The 22,126-nt window shown below is 37.9% G+C and overlaps 1 protein-coding gene across 2 annotated transcripts in view; it reads right to left on the reverse strand.

Moving 5' to 3' along the window:
* Positions 1 to 22,126, reverse strand: part of PDE4D (phosphodiesterase 4D) — a 928,932-nt gene that overhangs the window by 348,245 nt on the left and 558,561 nt on the right. The window lies entirely within an intron of this gene.

Genomic DNA, 22,126 nt, shown 5'->3' on the forward strand with positions numbered 1-22,126 from the left:
AGAACATCCTACGCAATGAAAGCAATGGTATAAAGGTAAACAATTCTGATTTAGCTACTCTGATTTAAAATGATCCAAGACAATTCCAAAGGACTCATTATGAAAAATTCCATCTACTCCAGAGAGAGATTTCTCTGCTTTCTGTTAGATTAATCTAAATCCAGAGTTTAAGAAATCAGAGTAATTACTCCTTTGCTTGCAGAACCTGCTGCTATGTATTATTCTACTGTGACAATGAAATTCCTGTACATGCTGTTTTATTGCATTACTTTAGTCAGGAACAACCTTGTATCAGAATAAAGGATTTTACATCTCTGAGAGTCAGTTTTCTCTCTATAAAATGAGAAAGTAGTCCCTCTATTATTCACCTCACAAGGTTGTTGTGGGGATCAATTAATATGCTTCATGTAAAGTTTTCTGCAAATTTCAAAATGCTATGTAAATGTTGGTGATTATTGAGTGATAGAATTTGAATTCCCTCAATTCACAGTGTTGAGAAAAAAAACTAGTTTTCAAACCATAAAGCATTACATATGAACTACTGTTATTACATAGTAATATGGATAGAAAATTCATTCAAATTATATGTTGCAACATTTTCAAGCCTATTGACTGAATGAAATGGGGAAAAATATTTGGAATCAGATGAAACAATCAAGTTTATGAAATTCAGAGAATGATATTCATTTTATTTATTTTTTATAACTTCTAGAATTTTTAATTTAAAAAATCTTTGAAGGGATCAGCTCAGGTAATTTTTCAATATTTAATGTTTTTCTTTAAGTTGATTTCATTCATTAAGCAGTTGCTGATGATGTTCTTGGTAGTATGAATACTGGTGTCTCAGTGAGGGAGAGGATAAAAATATGGGGTTAACAACTCAGATATAGGACATGGCAAGAAAATTCCAGTATGCCTGGAATGATTTATTCTTACTCCTGGTTTGCACATATAGCCATCTTTAGCTCTGATATTAGGCTATCATGTTTTCAAGTCAACATAAGCAGACAAGAAGGAGAGGATACGTTAACATGTTATGGTCTGCTGGGTTGGCAGCAAGGAAGACATCTTGCCATTTTATGCCACTTACATCAAAGATAGCTCCACGTGATGATCTCTGTCATGGAATTAGTGTATGTTATATCTCTGTATGGAGGAAGGAGGAGTCAAGAAAATTAATTGTTGTTGATGACTCTCAAATTCGTCCTGGTAACTAGACTGAGGGTAAACAGATGTCTGACCAGCTGCAAGGTACATGTTGGCTTTAGTTGAGTTAAGCTGATGGTATCCCTGCATATGGGCAAGGCTGAGATCTGACACTGCTAGAACAAAGGCTACTTTCCTCTAGGAAGCAATCTCAGATTTCAGGTTTGTTTGTTTTGTTTTGTTTTGTTTTTCTCAACATGCTGTGAGTATCCTTTTGACTATAAATTATTTCTGAGCTGTCTCCAAAACAGTGGACACTTAATAAAAGCTCTTGGCTAAACATCAAACAAATACCATCACCCTTAGCTGAGGGCCATGGAATTAGAGCAGAATTAGAGGTAGAATCTGAACTCAGATCCTCTGATTAGGAGCCCCATGGTCTTTCCAACGTACCACATGGCCTAGGGAGCTGTGTGAAGCACATAGAAGTAAATTGCTGTGGTTAACATAGCTAATAGGTGTCACAGGCACAATGTGAAATCATATTATTCCGACTAGAAACCCAAGACCCTATGTCTCATGCCAAGCTGACTCTATGTCATTAGAATAATCGGTATTTATTGAATAAAAGGTATTTCTTAATTTAAAGTACTTTTGCAATCTGCATCTTAATACCAAGGAGTAGATTAGGTCTTGGGAGAATTTCATTCACAAGTCACAATTAACTATAACATATAGAGTGTATGGATGCCAGGGAGGTAAAGTAGATCATCCCCTATGAACAAGCAGGCATGAAGCACATTGCTTGTAGGAAGCAGGATACTATAAAAATATTTTTTTTTTGCTTGCTTGATTTTCCAGTTACTTCCCTTGAGGTTTTGCAGCTGGACATTTTCAAAGCTGAGAGCAAAGACTGGCTCGTAAACTAGTCGTTATAATTTCAGAGATTCTCTTCTCCAGTGTTATGACATTTGATTCAATTATTCCTCAAACCAAAGTTATGCTTAATCTGAACATTTGGGAGCCTGGAATGTCTCTTCTTAACCCCTAAGAAAGCAGAAAGGTCAAAGAAGTTAGAAGAATTTTTGGTTGACATTTGAGCTAACTGTGCTTTAGAAAGGGAAGGGAAGGGAAGGGAAAAGGAATGAGGACCTTAAAAGAGCTTGCTATATGCCATACACTGTGCTAAGCACTTTTACAGATATTATCTCATTTGATCTTTACAACGATTCTGTAAGATAGTGCTAATGTTATCACCATTTTACAGTTGAGGAAACCGAGGCACATGGAGGTTACATGACTGGCTCAGAGTCACATAGCTAGGAAGTATCTGAGGCTAGATTTGAACTCAGCTCTAAGTTCAGCACTCCAGTTACATCAAGTAACTGTTTTTGGAAAATCTCCATAATGGAGTGATTGATGTTGGATAAGTAGTAAGAAAGAAAGAAAGAAAGAAAGAAAGAAAGAAAGAAAGAAAGAAAGAAAGAAAGAAAGAAAGAAAGAAAGACGTATGCCAAAGTCAAACTGGCAAACTTTTTGTATGCCTAGATGGACAACAACCACTTTCATTTCCAACCTGGGTTTAGGCACACAAGGGGCGATCCCTACATATTACTTGACTTAACAGCAAAACCAGATCTACCCAATGAAATCAGCCTGTTTGACCCTGCAGAATGCAAATTTCTAGCCAAGACATTTAATTAGTTAGAACAATCACTAAATCTTCCTGATGAGTGAGTGTAAGAGTTGGTCTTACTTAAACAAGAGATGTCCTCAGGCCTCAGGCTATCATTAGTGGCATCAGATCCAAAGGTGAAAGCCAAAAAGTCCTGAGCCGGATGGATCTTCACAAGTATGGGGACCTTTAGAGCCACTCAAGTTTGCTCTACAGGGGGATTCCTCTTAGGGAGCAACAAAAACATGACATAGCTTGGGTGAGCTTCCTGCTTTAAGCAGTGCCTCTCTGGGGCTGCTGGACACTTCAGGCTTTGACAGCCGTTTAATAAGTTTCTAGATAACAAGGAAACAGGAAGAGCATTGGTATGGATCCCAGTTCTGGCACTTGCCAGAAATCACTGAGGCAAATCATTTAACCTGTCCGCCTCTGCTTCCTCATCTGTGAAAATAAAGGGGTTGAACCAGGTGATCCTGAAGCGCCAGCTCTAATGACTATGAAATGGAAAGGAGAATGGATAGAGTATTGGGAGTCAGGAAGATTTGGGTTCAAATCCACCCTCAAACACTTAGTAACTTTGTGACCCTGGGCAGGTCACTTAACGTATCACCCTTTTTCCTCATCTACAAAACGTGGATACTAATAGCATCTACCTCACAGGGTTTTGGAGAGGATCAAATGACACATTCCATGGAAAGCTCTGTAAATCTTGTAAAGCACTATAAAATGTGGTTATTGTTACATTTCTAATGCAGAGAAGCCTTTTATTAAAGTGACAGTGTAGGAAAAGCTGTCAATCTGAAACACAAGGAAAGAAACGGAATCCTGGAAGAATAGATGTAAAAATCAAGACTGATCACTCTTGACCTTGGCTCTTGGATCTCATCAAGTTAACTGACTGCTTTGGTGGAAACGGTCCATATTGACAGTCTCCTTCTTTCTCTTTTCATTGCTCTTTTCCAGTCCTCGAAATTTCCAAGGCTGATTACAAAATTCTCAGATGGCCATAAACTACTTCAGATCAATACATATAAGTTTTCCAATCTGCAAGTCCCTAAAATCAAGTAGTAGCCAAAACCCACTACAAATGGTCACACAACAGGCATATTCCAGTGGAAAGCAAAAGTGGTCAATAAGATAGTGTGAGGGACCCCAATAGGTAAGAGATGGTGACCCCATTAACCACAGTCCTAAGTTAACACCATGGATCTTTGGGCAGGAGCAAGGGCATGATTAGCTGATTCCTAGCTGCAATTAAGCAATCTAGTCAGAAGTAAAAAAAGTCAAAAACTCAAACCCATGTGGGGAAAAAAAAAATCGTTCTCTCATTTTTTTCATCACCTCTTACAAAAAAAAAAAAGCAATAGAGAGACGGGAAAAATCCTCTTTGGTCAAGATCATAGAAACATTTATCTCATCTAGCCAGATCATAAATTTAGAAGGTTATTGCAAGTCCTGGTCCTTGTATAGTAGAAATATACCAAGAAAGTAAAATTTCTCTCTTTGCTGCTAATATTATAGTAGCTTATAGAAGTCTGTATTTATCGACAATTTTGTTATAGCTGAACTTGTATAATGTCATCAAAGACAGCATTATTAGAACAGGAGGGAAAAAAAAAACAGCCTTCCTACTTTCCTTCTTTCCTGCCTGCCTTCTATCCTATCTCTCTTTCTCTCCCTGTTTATTTTCCTTCTCTCCCCTTTCCCCCTTCTCTTCTCTTTTTTTCCCTTCCCCATCTCCTTTCCCCCTACTTCTCTTCCCCTCACTCTTTTTATTCCCCCAAAGGAAAGTAAACCCAATCAAAAAGGGGTGGGGTTGAAAACTATGCACACATGAATTTTGATTTGGCTCTAGACTCAGGCTCTCCAGGACTGTTATTATAATTTTAAAGCGAATGGAACCTATCATGCATGCAAGACTTATCTCTGACCTTTAATGGTAATTTTACAGATTGAAAAACCACCAGAATCCTCAGTTGTGGAAAGGAAAAAGACATTTGCTCACAGACTGTCGCTCTGCCTTGGCGGGTGGTAATTTTCCATAGATGAGAGGAAAAAAATCATGGAAATTGCACAGTTATGGTTGGCTCTGGATTGAACCTATATAAACCTACTGCCAAAACTTTATATTTATCCTTTTGTGTGGATAGGATATCAACCTAGCACATTTAAAGAAGATGTGACTAATTTTCTGCAAGGTGGCCTGTGATCCCTAAACTGACATAGTCTGGCTTTCCAGAGATTACTTCATGCCATCCTGGATGCATTTGTAATGGTATAATCAGGAAACCTCCTTCACCCTAGCCAAAGTACATGGTAGTGTGTGTGTGTGTGTGTGTGTGTGTGTGTTATGTTTAGCTCTATTATACATTTAAATGAGAATAATGTCAAATTTCTGTTGGGAAAAATTGCAAAAGCATTTGATCTAAAATGATGCCCAACAATTACTGGTGGTGGAAGCCATAAATATGAGCTCCCTGACATCCCCTTCTAGTCAAGGAGGGTCCTAACAACGTGCTTTTCCAGCCTCTAGTTGGGGGTGGGTGGTTTGGGGACTGAGGTTTTCCATCCCTGATTGGGGTGGAGTACCTTTCAAGCTATCAGCTACTTCCAATAGGGCTTAAAAAAAAAAGTGAAACAACATCACTTTGAAAGTAACCTAGCAAAACTTTTGCCAGGGGACATAAAGGAGCAAACAAATCCACACCCATAAATACCAGGTGAGTGTGTGTGTGTACCTGGCAGCTTTTTCTCTGTCCCACCCCCAACTATCAATCTCCCCTCCAGGTCTCTGTGCCTGCTATTTTTGAATGCTATTCTACTCTATAGTAGCACAAGTCCTAGCTGAAAGGCACGTTTGTGTGTGAGCTGGGCTGGAGGCAGGTAATAGGATGAAAATGAAGCCCTCTGGATTTTATGTAGGCTGGCCCATTCTTTATAAGGGGAGAAACTGGCTGACATTTTCATTTAAGTGGATTTAAATTAAAAGCATGGAGCACATAGCTGGCACAGTGGATAGAACATTAGGCTTGGAATCTGGAAGGCTCATCTTCCTGAATTTAAATCTGGCCTCAGACAGTTTACTAGCTGTATGACCCTGGGCAAGTTGCTTAACCCTGTTTGCCTCAGTTTCCTCATCTGTTAAAAGAGCTGGAGAAGGAAATGGCAAATCACTCCAGCATCTTTGCCAAGAAAATCCCAAATAAGGTCAGGGAGAGTTGGATATGACTGAAATGACTCAACAACAGCAACAACTTATAAGTACTTATTTGGAATTATAAGAAGGAGTAATAATAATTGTAACTGAAATATATTCTTTACTCACTTGATAATTCACATTTATAAAACTCTCTTAGACTTAGCATTTAACTTACAACAACCCCGTGGAGTGTGAGGTACAAGTATTATTGTACATACGTATTGATTGTACATTGTAAATATGACCACACATTGTACCGTACCCATTTTAAACCCGAGAAAAACAGGGCATAGAAGGTGACTGGCCTAGGGCCACACAGTGTCTAAGCTTCTCAGATATAAATGAACACACAACAAGCATTTATTAAGCACTGACTTTTTGTACAAAACACTACGGTAATGTATAATTGATACTGAATGAAAAAAATTTTAAGAAAAGGAGAATCCTGAATCACTTCTCTAAGATTAACAAAAAAAAGAAATGCTTCTTAGTAGAAAAGCTCTAGGGATGGCCAGTTGTAGATATAAATCTTGAAGGAAGCCTGTGTAGGGATCTAATTAAAAGATAATTTCAGAATTTACTATCAGTGATTACTATTCAACATCTGAAATCTTTGGAATGTGATCCCATTTGCCAGAACCAGAAGAAAGGATAATGATGAAGAAAATGAAGCTTTTATTTTCATGATGGAAAAATCTAATGAAAATGTGGAAAGAAATTCTTAAAAATGCTTAAAGGTCAATTATTAAAAAAAAACAACTAGGAGATTTTACAGTACCAGGAAAATAATAAGCATCAAATAACTACTTACTCCTTTATTGATCTGTTGATCTCATAACAAAACTATTTTATATCAATTAATAAAAATAAATTCATTGAGAATTTTTATCAACTAAATAAGTAGAAGAAATGACTGAAGTCATAATTGAGGGATTTGATCATATACAAGAGTTGTTTTATTTTTGCTTTTGTGACATATGATTATGTCTGCACCTAGAGATACACAAATGCACATATATCTACATGTATCTATATATCTGTGTCTAGTAGGTATAATATGATATGACATATGATATAAAATAACATGACATCCCTTTCACGTGTTCCTATCTCTCCGCTCACATAGCCACTAGGCCTTCATCACCTCTCACTTCAATTACTACAATAACCTTCTAACTGGTATCTTTGCTTTCATCTCTCCTCTTTCCATGTCATCTTCCACTCAGTTGGCAAAGTAACTTCCCTAGAGTGGGTCTGGTCACATGACCACAGTCTCCAACTCAATAAACTCCAGTGGCTCTTTTTCTTTTTTTTACCTCTAGGATCAAATATAAAGAAAGACCTTTGTTTTGTATTAAAAGTTCTTTATAACCTGGCTGCTTCCTACCTCTCTAACCTTCTTATATTTTTCTTCCTTTCATGAACTCTACAATCCAGAAACATGGGCTTCCTTGCACTTCCACGCCATCCTCTCCACATGACTCTCCATCTCCCATCTTGATGCCTTTGTAAGGCTGTTTCACTTATCCAGAATGTGTAACCTCTTAGTCTCTGCCTCTGAATTTCCCTGGCTTTAAGACTCCCCTCCAAGGTCACTTCCTCCACAAAGCTCTTCCAGGTCCTCCCAAGGCTCTCCTGGATGGCAGCATAAACCCCTCTAAGGGTACCTTCTATTTACTCTGTATTTATCCTCCATCGTCTGATTTATATATATTGTCTCTACCATTAGAATGTTAGTTCCTTAAGATCAGGGAATATTTTTTTTTTCCTTTTGTCCCCAGAGCTTAACACAGTACCTGGTGTATAGCAAATCCATAATAAATGTGAGATACATACACATATTAAATTAATCAAAGGAGTGAGACATCTGCTTTATGTCCTCTTCCATAGTCTTTTTGGTTTTCTTCTATGAGCTACAGAATGGATTCTCAGAAATGGCCAGCATCTTGATATATTTTGCTTGTTTATACCTATTTGCTAAAAGACATGGTTTTAATTTGGAAGGGTGGTACTAGTGGGTTAGAGGGTAATACTGGATATATAAGAAAGAGCATCTGTATTAAACTTTTAAAGATCACCATGGACACTGCATAAAATCACAACTTTTTGCCTCTGTGCCTTTTTTCTGGTTTTCTTCCATGTGTGGAATGCCTTCCTTCCTCACCTTGGCTTCTAGCTTCCTCTAAGACTCAGCTCAAATCCTACCTGCTTTAGGAAGCCCAAGGCCCTCTAGGGATAATGTCAGATTATCTTCATCTAACCTGTATATACGGCAACTAGGTGGCTCAGTGGATAGAGTGCCAAGTATCTAAATTCTTTCAAAGCTGTTCTCTCTATAATGTTGTCAATGTATAAATTGTTCCCCAAGTTCTGCTTATGTTGCTTTGCATCAGTTCATAAAGGTCTTTCTTGTTTCCTCTGCAGAAAATAAAAAACATTGCCATTTAAAATGATAAATACCAGGGAATTTAGAGATCAACAATTAGTAATTTTCAGTAAAAGACTCAGAGGTAGCTAGGTACTACAGTGAATAGTGTGCTGGGCCTGGAGTCAGGAAGACTCCTCTTCCTAAGTTCAAATGTGTCTTCAGACACTTACTAGCTGTGTGACCTTGGACAAGTCACTTAACCCTGTTTGCCTCAGTTTCATCATCTGTAAAATGACCTGGAGAAGGAAATGGCAAACCACTCCTGTATTTTTGCCAAGAAAACCCCAAATTAGGTTACAAAGAGTCAGACACGACTGAACAACTCTCTCTATATATATCTTTTATGCTCTTAGTGACATAAATGTCTTCTTCTCCATTTGAATATGAGTTCTTTGGGGGTAGGAGCTATGTTTTTACCTCTTTTTTGGCATCTCCACAATTTAGCACCATGCCTGGAATACAACAAGCACTTGGGGTTTTCTAGGCACCATCATGGGCACCTGTACAAAATCTCACAGGCTCCTAGAAATTTCTCCTTCCTGAAAGGAGAAGGAGGCTCAGAGAACAGAAGAGAGAATGTCTATATTTTATGCCTGTGAACTTGTCAAAGCAAGTTATGAACTTATGTTCCTATAATAGGAAACCCTCTGCTTCCTTCATTTTCATGTATTTGATATCAAATGCTGGGACAATGGGAGCTGTGGGCTGAATGCCAGCGCCACTTTAACACTATACAAGTCCTGCCAATTCTCATTATGTGTGCAAGGAGATGATAGGTATAATCAAGAAAACTGCAATCCTGCATGGTCTCAAATAATCTTCTTCAGAGATTATTTTTTTGGGGGGAAGGGGGAGAGAAACAAAAGTAACAGGATTAAATTTCATCTCTATATAACCCTGGCAATGCCATTTCATCTCTCCAAGTTTCATTTTACTCATCTCTAAAATGTAATGATTGCAGGATAAGATGGCTTTCAAGAATCATCTCAGTTCTGAAATGTGACCATTTGATGAAACATCTCTCTTGATCCCCTGTAGAAGATCATTGTCTACAATCAGGTTTTCAATAAATGTTCACAGAATTGTATTGTGAGGCCTTCCTCCCTACCCTATCCTCTCTACCACTACAGAATGTGAGGACAAAGCAGGATGAAACAAGATCATCAGTTCTCTGGGCCTCAGTTTCTTCATCAACAAAATGATTACGTTAATGATTACATTGGATTAGATAAGCTTAGAGTCCCTTCCACCTGAAAATCCTATTACTCTAAGATTTTGATGATAGACTACGCATTACTTTTAGTAAATATTTTTCCAGGATTTATATTCTTAGGCCAATTTCCCATGGGCCACACATAGTTTTATAGCCTACTTTTTTCATAAAATTTTAACAATTCAAAATATTTTTATACACATGGAGCAACTACATTGCAAGCAATGCTTTGGAGATGGGGAACTCAAAGAGATAGTATCACAAAATTCTCCAGTCAGATGAGTCTTTGAACTTTCTAACTGTTTTATTAGCTTCTGAGAAAGAAAAGTCTGAAGATCATCCATCTTTCCAATTGGAGGGGTGGACATGCCTGATGTCTGTGTGTACGCCCTCCTGCTCCCTTCCTCCATGACCCTCTGAGCTCTAGTTGAGGACTGCGGGATTCATAAGCAGAGGAGCAACTCTTTCCCGGCTCCTTCTCCCCACCTCCCCCACCCCCGACCCCATCTTAGTATAAGATAGGGTTTGCAGTTTATCAGGAGGGAGCTTTGCTTCTTTCCTCATTTTCTGTTAAAGGAGGAAGGAGAGTTAGCTCAAAGTTTGTATCTGCATAAAGTTGGTGGGTAATTTATTCCTTGGCCCTTCCTACCTAGAGAAGAATGTAGAGTTTAGATGCAGGGGTGGGGAACTTATGGCCTTGAGGCCACACATGGCCCTCTAGGTCCTCAAGTGCTGCTCACAGAACAAATCCTTTTATTAAGAAGCTGCTTCTTTTCCTTATTACTTGCAGCTGAGGCAGCTGCTTCCTTATAAATGATTCCCCCACCCTCCAATTGCTTACCCTTTTTGTTATTCTTTATGAATATTTCAGCCTTCCTTTACATTAAAAAAAAAATCTGGTCAAATTCTTATCTGGTGTGACGAATGACAGCAATGGGTAGAGATTCAGGAAGAGGTTTTCATCCCTAGAGAGAGAAGGGAAATGCATCTCTATTTCCACCAAGAGGGAGGGAAGACAGAGGGGGAGGAGTAGATACTGATTCCATCAGGAAGTTCCAAAAGCAGGGAAGGCAAACTGATATCAGACCCCAAAGCAAGCACAGACTTTCATCAGCAGAAGAACTGATAAAGAGAGAGAATAATATAGATATAAATCCATAGACCAAGCGTTCTTAACTTTTATCTGTCATAAACCTCTTTGGCAGGTACCTGAAACATACGGATCTCTTCTCAAAATAATGTTTTTAAATGCATACAATATGTGGGATTGCAAAGGAAACCAATTATGCTGAAATAGTTACAATTTTTTTTATAAATAAGATAATTGATCCCAGGTTAAAGAAACCCCATCCTACATGTAAGTGAGATAAGTCCTCCAATCAAAAGCAAACCAAGTCTGGACAGGACCAGTCCCACAAAAGATTATCATGCTTTTAATGGGATTTCCACCCCCCTAAAAACCAACACATATGTCTTCTGTTAGTTCAACCTTTTACACACACAGTCATATTAGAATTTGTTGAATTATTGTTCATATTACAAAGGGCGGCTCTAACTTTTAAAAATAGGGATTCATCACCGATTCCTGCAAATAATTAGCTCTCTTGTAGTATTTGAAATATTAATTAAACTAAGGAAATTACTTACAATTTTAGGGGAATTAATCCATTCCATTATTATATCAATACATGCAAGACTCAGGAAATCTTCGCGGAGAAAAACATAGAGAACGAGCGAAAGTGTCCTTATGATCCCCTTCATAAGGTAATATTAAGGAACTATCTCAATAATACTTTGTTATATAGTTATTTTCAGTCATATTAGATTCTTCGTGGCCCCATTTGGGGTTTTCTTGGCAAAGATACTGAAGCGGTTTGCCATTTCCTCCTCCAGCTCATTTTACAGATGAGGAAGCTGAGGCAAATGGGGGTTAAGTGACTGGTCCAGGTCACAGAGCTAATCAGTGACTGAAGGTAGATTTAAACTTAGGAAGAGAAGTCAACTCAAAATAACACTTAGCCATCTTTTAATCATGTCCTTCCAAAATTCCATTAACAAAAGGTCAAGGACCTATGACGTCATATCAATAAGTAGTCTCAACGTTTCTACACTGCAACGGAAGTATGTGAATATGAATAGGACACAAAGGTGCTTAGATGATCAACTCTGTCATGGTCATTATATTTACAAAAATGGATTAAGTATCTTTTAACTTCCACAAGTAGTTGTGATTAAGACTCCCCAAATAAAATGCTAGTTCACTTTTCCCCTGTGTATTTTCTGGTTTGAGGAAAAGAAAGATGTGGAGAAATAGGAGAAGATCTAGAACTTCTTTGATGCTCCTTGAGTGGGGGGGGAGTGGGGGGGGGAGAGTTCTGGGAATAATGACTATGAGGGTATCTATAATACTTCCTTTTAATTATGTTATAAATCATCACAGCAACAATGTCACTAGGACAGTCTTCATTTGCAAAAACCAAAATAGTTCTTGTACACACACAAAAAAATGGACATACACTGCATATGCAGAAACAAATACAGGAACATACTAATATAAAGAGTGTGGCTAAGCCTGGCTTTAGACACTACAGACAGACAGACACACACATACTATATATGTATGAATATACACATGTACAAATACATGTGTGTATAGCCACACACATGTATGTATAGTATACATGTCTTCCCCAACAGAAAATAAGATTTTTTGAAGTAAGAGCTGTTTCACTTTTGTAAAGTCCCAACTGCCTAACCCGGAATTCAAGGTCATCCACAACCTGACCTCTGTTTACCTTTTCAGCTTTATCTCCTGCTGTTCTCACTATACGACCCTTCATTTGATTCACAGTGATCCATTCATTGTTTGTCACACATGCCTTGAACCTTCCCAACTATTTCTTTCCATTAACTTGCTTTCACTCCTTTCTTTTGGCATTCCCTTCTTTTCACCTCCTTAGAAAAATCCTCTTCCCCTTACCACAGTCATCTTAAATTCTACCTCTTTCCTGGAGTATTTTGTGACTCCTCCAGTGAGAAGTAATACATCTCATCTCTGAACTTTTATAACACTTATTATCTATACTACTCATATGACAACTAATACATTGTTTTGTACTATTGTCATGACTTGGCTCCTCAAGTTTTTGGAGACTCAGAGTCTTACATTTCTGAGTATTTTTCATCATGCTTGCCACAGTGTGTTGTCCATAACAAGTACTCAATTAATGTCTGCTAAATGCATGCATGTATGCATGGATGGATAGATAAATGAGTGAATGAGTGAATGAAGAAATTCCCCTCCTTAGAGGTCAATATAGAAAAAGGAAACAAAATAAAAATCACCTCAGCACAAATGGACTTGGGTGCTTCTCCAAAAAGAAGCCCACACAATGGAAATGGCCCCTTAACCCTGCAGTGCTTCTATCGGAGGGAAAGGTGCTAGCATGCATGTGCCTTCTAAAAAAGTTAAAAATACCTCACGTGTCTGACTTAACGGACATGCCATTTTTAGCTGTCTCTGTCCTCTTTGTGATGCCTTGACTGGGTCAATAATTAGCTAGGCAGCCTCTAGGGCTGAGCAAAGGAAAAGTGTGGGGAAGAAGTGCAAATGAACTGCTCAAAAAAAGCCCTGAGGCACAAGTCACAAGTGCACTTGAGGCTTACTCTATCAAAGGAGATCACATCAGGTGGGCAGAGAAATGAGAAACTGAAGATTAATGAGCTGGAACTTGGCCCAGTATGGGCTGATTTAATGAAACCCACCGTTAATGTAAAACATTTTCGCCTTTTGCTTTAGCCAGGCACATTTTAAAACTCTGATGGTGCCTCAAAATTAAGTCCTCCAACTGCATCAGTACTCTGCCTTTCACTCCCAGCTCTCTTTCAGGATCTGGAGAGAAAGAAAGAGGGTGACAAGAGCTGAATGAATAGAGAGAGCACCAGCCTGGAAGGCAAGAGACCCAGGTTCTAGCCTTTGCCATTATTTCCACTGCGTGACCTTGGTTAAGGTATTCACTTCCCCGGGTTTTGATCTCCTCATCTATCTAATGGATATAATAATGATGTCTGTCTTACCTACCTCATCTGGTTGGTGTGAAGCCTGGAGGAGATAGTGTGAACTTAACATAAAAAATTATGTGCATTTCTACATGACAGAAACACTAAAAGGGGATTACGTATGGCACCATGAATTTCTTCCAAACTCCGTACTTTTTACAATAAGTATGTGATAAACTATATAAATATATTATATGATAAATATAATGTAATAGACAATTAATAATGAATATTATATAATTATAATAACATAATAAACCTGTTGTTTTCAAAATTGTCCTGTTTGTGCTTCCTTCTGTATTCCTCTGTGTACCTTAAAAAATGGTTCTGTGGCCCTCCTCCATTTTTTTTCACTCTAGTAGATAATGCATTCTAGAGTATTTTGAAATATAGTACTATCCAAATACAAGAATATTGTGAAAATTCTGTTATAATCTCTATAATCATTGTGACTTGCAAACGAATCATCATTCTTGCTGGTGAAACACAAGTTTGGGTAGGCCCTCCCAGCTCTGAACATTTTTGTGCAGGGGCTTGGGAGAGAGATTGAATGCAGTCCAGCATAATTGATTCTGGTCCAGCATAACTTGCTCTTGAGAAACTCACTGTCACTAGAAGGCTTGCCATCAGGGAATGTTTTTTTAGGCCATGACAAGATTGGAATAGGGAAGGAATGGGATTGGCTTCCAAGGAATTTCATTACTCTGACATCAGAATGAGAAGTGATAATCATTTAAATCAATTTAATTACTTCAATAAGGGCCAGAGCCTGAACTAATCAACCAGAAGCAAAGCCTGGACCTAACAGCTTCTTTGTTACCTGAGTAAACTCAGAGAATACCACTTCTTATGTCAACAAGCCCAGATGGGGCTGACTAGAGCATTCTTTCCTCTGTCCATGGCCATTAAGGATGAGACCCTTAACCCAAGACACTATCTTGAATAATGGGACTTTTTCTTATCTTAATATTTTATATAAATATATCATGTTATGGTATGTTAATGATAAAGAAATGATAAAGAAACAGATGTCCTGGATCGTAATTTCAAATGACATTTTGTCAGCTCTCTTAGCTTACTGTATTTACAACCTATCCAATTAAGAAATTCCTTTCTTATACTGTGATTAAACATGCATGGAGATCATAAATTTTGAGTGATACAGACATGCTGAGTTAGGACTCTTCTGAAATGCATTTAAGTCTTCTCATTCTTTTGTTCAGACAGTCAGGTTTCATCTTGTTCCATACACGTGTGTATTCTGCTAGTTTTAAAGGAACAAACGATACGAATTTACATATCACCTAGCTTGCTTGCCTCCTTTAACCAAACTTTCAGGTCGACAGAAGACATGGATGAGTTGCAACCGGCATTGGTGGATCGAATACCCACATCACTAACATCACAGATGCTTTGAGGTACTGAACTGCAGCAAGTAATATTTGGAACATGAGCAGAAGCCGAGTAGTATAACATGTGTTGAACTGGACTATCTATACTCACAAGGAATTATAGTATAAACAATCCAAAAATCTAAATAATACTGAAGTCGGAATCACAGAATTTGAGAATTTTTTAAAGACCCCGACAACTAGATAGTTCATTTAGGCTGGCTTGGGGACTCCTACTATTGTGTATATGAGTTGGGCAGGAAGTGGGTGGTGGTGGTAGTGAATTTATCTTCCACGTCATAGGATAATAGAAATTAATTTTTTTTAAAAAATATGTATTGTTATCTTTTGTTTTTATAATGCACAGTCATTTCCCTTTAACCGCACACCCACCCTTAATGAATTTATCTTAGTAATGAAAGAAAATATTTAAGCAAAGCCAACTAACACAGTGACCATTTCAGAAAATATCGGATTTGACATCTCTACTTCTCTGAGAACCAGAATGTTCATTAGAATTCATCAGTATATGACAGCTTCTTGGCCTCTCTGCAACCTCTGACATTGCCAACCTCCCTCTTTTCTCTTGAAACTCTCTTCTTGCTAGGTCTTCATGACACTCTTCTCTTATGATTCTCCCCTACAAATCTAGACTGTTCCTTCTCAGCCTTCTTTGCTGGATTTTCATCCAAGTTTCACCAACTGGGGGTGACCCACAGAGATCTGACTTTTCTCTTTTCTCTCTATGCTGTTAAGGAAACTGAGTCCTAGAGAGGCTAAATGACTTGCCCAATGTCATACTGCTAATGAGTAGTAAAGTCAGGATCCAGGCCTGTAAATAAAATGAATTTTCCATGATATGAGATTGCTCCATAATTTCTGGTAGTGAGCCAATGTCTTCTGTGAGCTTCTAAATGTTATCTTTTTATCTGAACTACTCTATGCCTAAAAAGATCCAGGATTGAAAATATATGTCCAATTGACAACTAACATACCCTTTTCTGTCCTGGATCATATCTTTTGAATATTTCTGTCTTTCATCTATGAGGCCATGGTCATAGATCCTCTCTAAGGCAACTTTAAAAGCTATTATGACATCTAATGTATACCAAAAAGAAGTGATTTACTAATTCAGTGCCTTCTTCTGACCTAAGAGAGAGTTGGGTGAAAACAAAATGTCTTTACATTGTCTGAATTAGATTTAATGGACTATAAAGAAAACCATCCCTGAGTTTTCTATTGCAATTCAAACTCTGCTACCTCAAACTGCTTTAAGCTGCTTCTTTTCATTTTCTGTTCATTCATCTGCTTCCCTGACTCAACTTCCCTCATTAGAAGGGCAAAGAAGAGAAGAAGCACTGAGCTGCAAAGTCACTCTTAGAACTCATGGCAGGGAAAGAAAACAAAACAAAACAAAAATCTTCCACATAGAAAGTTGTCTGTCAGTCAAGACGCACAATTAAACTTAACCCGTCCGGAGTGCTTGAAGGTAAAGTATTTGAATGACCTGAATTTTCTTGTTAATTAAATTAAATCCTTTTTCTTTTGTTTTTGTTTTTATAAACTCTCTTTGCTAAAAATCTTTGGAAAATGTATTTGTTGCCTTACTGAGTAATTGGATTCTTTGAGGGACCTCTGACCTCATCATTGTGAATGGACAAAAGACGCAGGTAAAAGATGTCCATGTGCTTCTCTAGATCCTAAACCCAATGTTCTGGAATCCTTCTTCTGGTCCTCTTGACATTGTATAGAAAGCAATGAAGTCTATCAGTTAACCCCTCTGTCTCGATATAGCTAGCCCTCCTTTTTCAATCATTCAGCTTCCTGATGGGGTTGTTTTATGCTGATTCTCTAGCACAGTTCTTAGTGGGAAATGCATTAGAACTTATTCACACCTACCACGTATCTTTCCAATGCCCTTTAAATAACTCAGTTTTAATTCTTCATAGACTGAGGTATTCTGTGACACAGGGGGCCTACAGCATCACTGCAAAAAATATTGCATCAAAAGATGGGCCTTTAGTATAAGGAGAACTTTAGGGTTACTAAAAATACTGTGTAATTTCCCAACGGCAATCCAACCCACTAGCCAACTCTTGTTAAATTTGAGGTCCTCCTTCATTGTCCAATGAAGGTGTCTGTTTGAAATAGGGATCTCGATGGATCTATTCTTTGGTTTTCTATTCAGTTTTTCATGGTAGCCTAAACAATAGGTATTCTTAATCTACTTAGCTTTTCCAGGGCAAATGTCAAACCAAACTTGTCACAGTGATTGTAGATCTCATTTAGGAAACTGTAGATGGTGAGGACTTCTAGATATTTTTGTTTGTGGATGACACTGTACTTGAGTGAGCTGAATTATAAGGACCAAGCTGGGTCCTGAAGAGGAGTTAGGAAAATACAACTTGCTCTCTTCTTTGAAGAGGTGGGGATCTATGCATGTGAAATACTATATATGCTATCAAACTTGATTGATATTGAATAATTTTGCAGATTCTTTTTTTCCTTCTTTCTTTTTTGTTTTAAGGATGTCTCTGGGAGGTGTGGGTGAAGGAGGAAAGATATACTAGTAAATGGAAGTTACATAAAAACAAAGATAGTAATTTTTAAAATGTATAGTTGTACATAAGTAATGGTCATTACCATTTTTATTTTCTGGTAGGGTCATGAGGAGGAGGTTAGGAAACTTCCAGTGAGAAAAAAAAAACCCTCCACCTATCCTGATCAATGAATATTCTATAATTTATAGTCTTGTTGAGCTGCCTGGAGCACTGGGAGGCTAAGAAACCTGCCCAGGATCATACATATAGCCAATTTTTGCGAAAGTCATGCTTGAATCCAGGCCATCCTGAACCCAAAGCAGTCCTCAATCTACTCTGCCATATCCTTAATTGCCTATCAAAATCAAATGAGTCAAATCTAGTTTGTAATTAGCAAACATTATGTTGTCTTCTAAAAGCTGTTGCTGTTATGAGTAAATACCCTGGATAAAAACCAGAAGTCCTATTTTTAATATGCTTTTCCCATTAATTAACCAAAAACATAAATAATTTGTGAGCAGTGAATACGCCTAGCATTATAACTGAGGAGCAAAAGGGCAACGGCACTCACTAAGTAACATAAGGCAAGGCCAAAAAGCTTTCCTGTCTATGAGTTAGACAAGTAATTCTAGAGCTTTTGATTTTCCTCAGGAGACAGCATTTAAGCTAATCTGGTGTAGGACTGAAATATTTCATTGAAGTCAACTTTTCCTTCGTAAGTGAAATTCTACCCCTTCCACAGCTCCTAGGCAAAAATGTGAAGTGGGTGCTCTTGGTCTTTGGAAGTCTAAACCCTCCCTTTTCTGTTTCTGGTTTCTCTCTCTCTAGTATTTCCCCCTAATTTTCTCTTAGAATCTGAGTTTCCTTTAATGGTTCAACCCAAGTGACACATCCTATCAGTAAGGCCTTTTTCTGGTTCCCACCGCTGCTAGTGTCCTACCTCATCTCAGAAATGATTTTGTATTTACTTTGTAAGTATTTCATAGGTATTTATCTGTGCGCATAGTATGGTTGTTTTCCTTCAACAGGATGTAAGCTCTTTAAGGAGACTGTTTTGGTGCTTTGAAGGAAGGAAGGAAGGAAGGAAGGAGAGAAGAAGGAAGGAAAGGAGGGAGGGGGAAGGTGAGAAGGAAAGAAGTAAGGAATTTGACACCAGTTATCTATACTGGTATGAATTTGTCTACTTGAGTTACTTGCATTTTGAGACATCTGATTATACCCTGTTAGACAATTTTCAAGTCATAGTTATCAGGAAAGGGAGGCGTTTGTTCACAAAAATATTCTCCCCAACTGCCTCCAAAATAACTTCACACATGTATGTAGTAAGTTGATTTTTAGTGCCATTTTGGGGGGCTCTCTTAATTAGAAATTAGTCAATCACGAATCCACAATAATCTAGTGGATTGGCAAAGCAAGTGATTCAGGGTTGAAAATGAGCCCCCTCCTTTTTTGGGGGGAGAGGAGAAAGGTTGTTAAATCATGTAGACAGAACTCAAATGTTAACTTTACATATGAGAGCTAGCAATGGTGTGTCCAATCCCCCGATCATGTGTCATTCAACTTTTTTCCTTTTTTCGGATTAGTTAGATACTGTTGATTTGTCCTACAGGGACTTTCTTTTTACAATACTAATATGTGTTCTCTTATCATTTCTTGTGATCTCTGTCATATACCTTTGAAACTAGATAGGCACGTGGCTTGGGAGGCATTATGGTATAGTGAGAATTCTTCTGGATTTAGCATCAGAAGACCTGGGTTCAATGCCTGAATCTGGCATTTACTACCTGTGTGAGCCGGGGCAAGTGACTTAATTTCTCGCAACCCCTGTTTCCTCACTTGTAAAATGAGGAAATTGGAGTAGCTGATGTTTAATGTATTTTTTCTCTTCTCAGTCCACAACCCTGCCATGGAGGGGGAGGAACATGGGACTTAGAGTCAAAATTTTGGGGTTGTCTTCTCTCTGTCATCGTCTGCCCTTGGTTACATGGACTTATCCTCTGTGAGGTTTAGTTTCCTTCATCTTCAACATGAAGGGGTAAACTAGATGAACTCTTTATCAGCTCTAATGGTGGCTGTTGATGATTCTAATTTGGCAAGTGAAGATCCAGAAACAAAGAACCTTGAAAAAGTTTGCTGTGATTCACATTAGCGGAGCCTATAGGCTGGAATATTCCTACCTTAACATCTCCAGCATTAGACCCATTTTCCACATTTTTCATTATCTATGCCTGACACATCTCACTATTGCTGCTTCTCCCCTCTCTCTTAAGCAGTTTGACCCAGGATGCTCTGTGAGTTGGAGTAAAACACCAACGAGGCCAGGGCTAGCTGTCTGGTCCTTATATAAGCCAGTTAGTTTTATACAAAGAAAGACTGTTTCACAGCAGCAGGCCATACCCCTAATCATGGCCAGTCATTGTTTTTTTTTTTTTTTTAAGCATGTCTAAAGTCAGTCTAACTGTCTCTGTGCAAACCTGTCATCACCTCTAACCAAACCACAGAATGTGAGAGCTGAAAGGAACCGGAGTAGTCATTTAGTGTATCCATCTGAAAGATGAATAAACAGCCTCAGAGAAAGTAGGTAACTTTCCTAAAAGTTCACTCAGCTGGGATTTGAACCAGGTCCTATAGCTCCGAAATGCATCGTTATTACCACTGTATCACAGTGTCATTTTAAAATCACCTTTTCTTTGCCTTTTAGGTATCATCATTGATTTGCCTCATTTTCTTCATCTGTAAAATGAGCTGGAGAAGGAAATGGCAAACCATCCCAGTGTCTTTGCCAAGAAATGCCCAGATTGGGGGAAGGAGGGGGTCAGACACAACCGAAACATAACCGAACAACAACTGTTACTCTCTATTTGAAATAAAGCATAAGAGACCATTCAATCAAATGGAAAGAAAAATTTGGACTATTTCTTTAAAGTCACTACCTAAAATTACTGAGCTCCATGAGGGGGAAGGCCAACATTTGTATGGTCTCAGACTCAGGTATGAGACACAGTTCAAAGCGCTGAATGAAACAGCCATGACAGTGCTTGAAGATTCCTGAGATTCTAGTTTTGTTTTTTTGTTTTTTTAAAGCTAACTTTTATTTTATCTCTAAGCTTAAAGGCTGAATAGAATGGGCATTTGCATATACACAGTAAAACAAGAGGGGACAGGGTCTTATGTGGAACTGTTGTTCTTTATTGTACAAAACTTGCTATTCTTTTTAAGTCTATAATGAGATCATTTATGAGTTTAAAGGTTGTTCTGCTTTGCTGGCCTTCTTCCTGGCCTTCCTTCTGTTCTTTTCTTTCCATTTAAAATGCCTTAATGACCACGTCTTTCTTCTATCTTTCCCCTTTTCCTTTCTTTCTTTCCCTTTCATTTTTTTTTTAATTTTTTTTTTTTTTTTTAACTCTCCTCCTTTTTTTTTTTTTTTTTTTTTGCCTTTCCCCTATGCTCTCACCCTCCCAATCTCCCACTGGAAAAAAAGAAGAAAAAAAAAAAAAGGAAATGAAAGCCCTTGTAACAAATATATATTGTCGAGAAAAACAAGTTACTGCATTGACTGTGTCTGACAATATGTGTCTTGTTCTGCATCAGATTTAGATTTTGATCTTCAGGAGTAAGAGGTACCATTTTTTTTAATAGAGAATCTCAGGTTACAGTCTTGTCAAATCCCAAAGTGCTCTAATTAAATTAAGGAATTTCTCCTGTGTCTGTTAGAACAATATTCTCCTCTAATGCATATGCTAAGGTTATTTCAAAGGGTAAATATTAGCTTTACCATTTAGTATTAAGGTAACATTTGTACTATGAACACATTCTGAAGCCCTTACTCAGCAGTCATATTACATAAATGCAAATGAACATAAAATCTATTATATTGAAAATAACAAGGTTAATGGACTATTAGCAAGAATGTACATTTTAGGACCTGAAGGTTGTCATTATACACATTCACGGTTGTAAGCTTAATTAAAATTTAACCTTACTATTGAGAGTCAATGTGGGAAGCCTTGGGTTCAAGTTTACATCTGATACACTGTCTGTGTGATTGTATGAAAAGGTCTCCCTTCAGAGGGAATATAGTTTTTAGTCTTTTAGTGGCCTGAGGCAATCCAGACTACAAACTGGATTCCCTCTGAAGGCTGTCGCATAGATGAATTTTAAAAAGTACCTTCCTACTAATTTGATGAACAATCTGTAACAACAACATTGCTTGCCACTACTGTGGCTGTGTAAGACCAATAACATCAACACACAGAAGGGCTGCTAGCACAGGTTCTTTGATCTGCTTTTCTAAGGAAAGCAACTTTAAGGGGATAACAATCTCACTTTAATTAAGCATACATATATCATTCACTTAGTTAAGGAGAAAAAGTCTGCACCCTAAACTTCAGAGAAAATACTAACAGAAATTACAAGCAGAAATTATAAACAGAGAAAAATAACATAAATCAACAGACAGGCTTCTATCTGTCTTA

The sequence above is a fragment of the Trichosurus vulpecula genome, chromosome 1, assembly GCF_011100635.1.
Source record: "Trichosurus vulpecula isolate mTriVul1 chromosome 1, mTriVul1.pri, whole genome shotgun sequence".
In the NCBI taxonomy this organism is placed as follows: Eukaryota; Metazoa; Chordata; class Mammalia; order Diprotodontia; family Phalangeridae; genus Trichosurus; species Trichosurus vulpecula.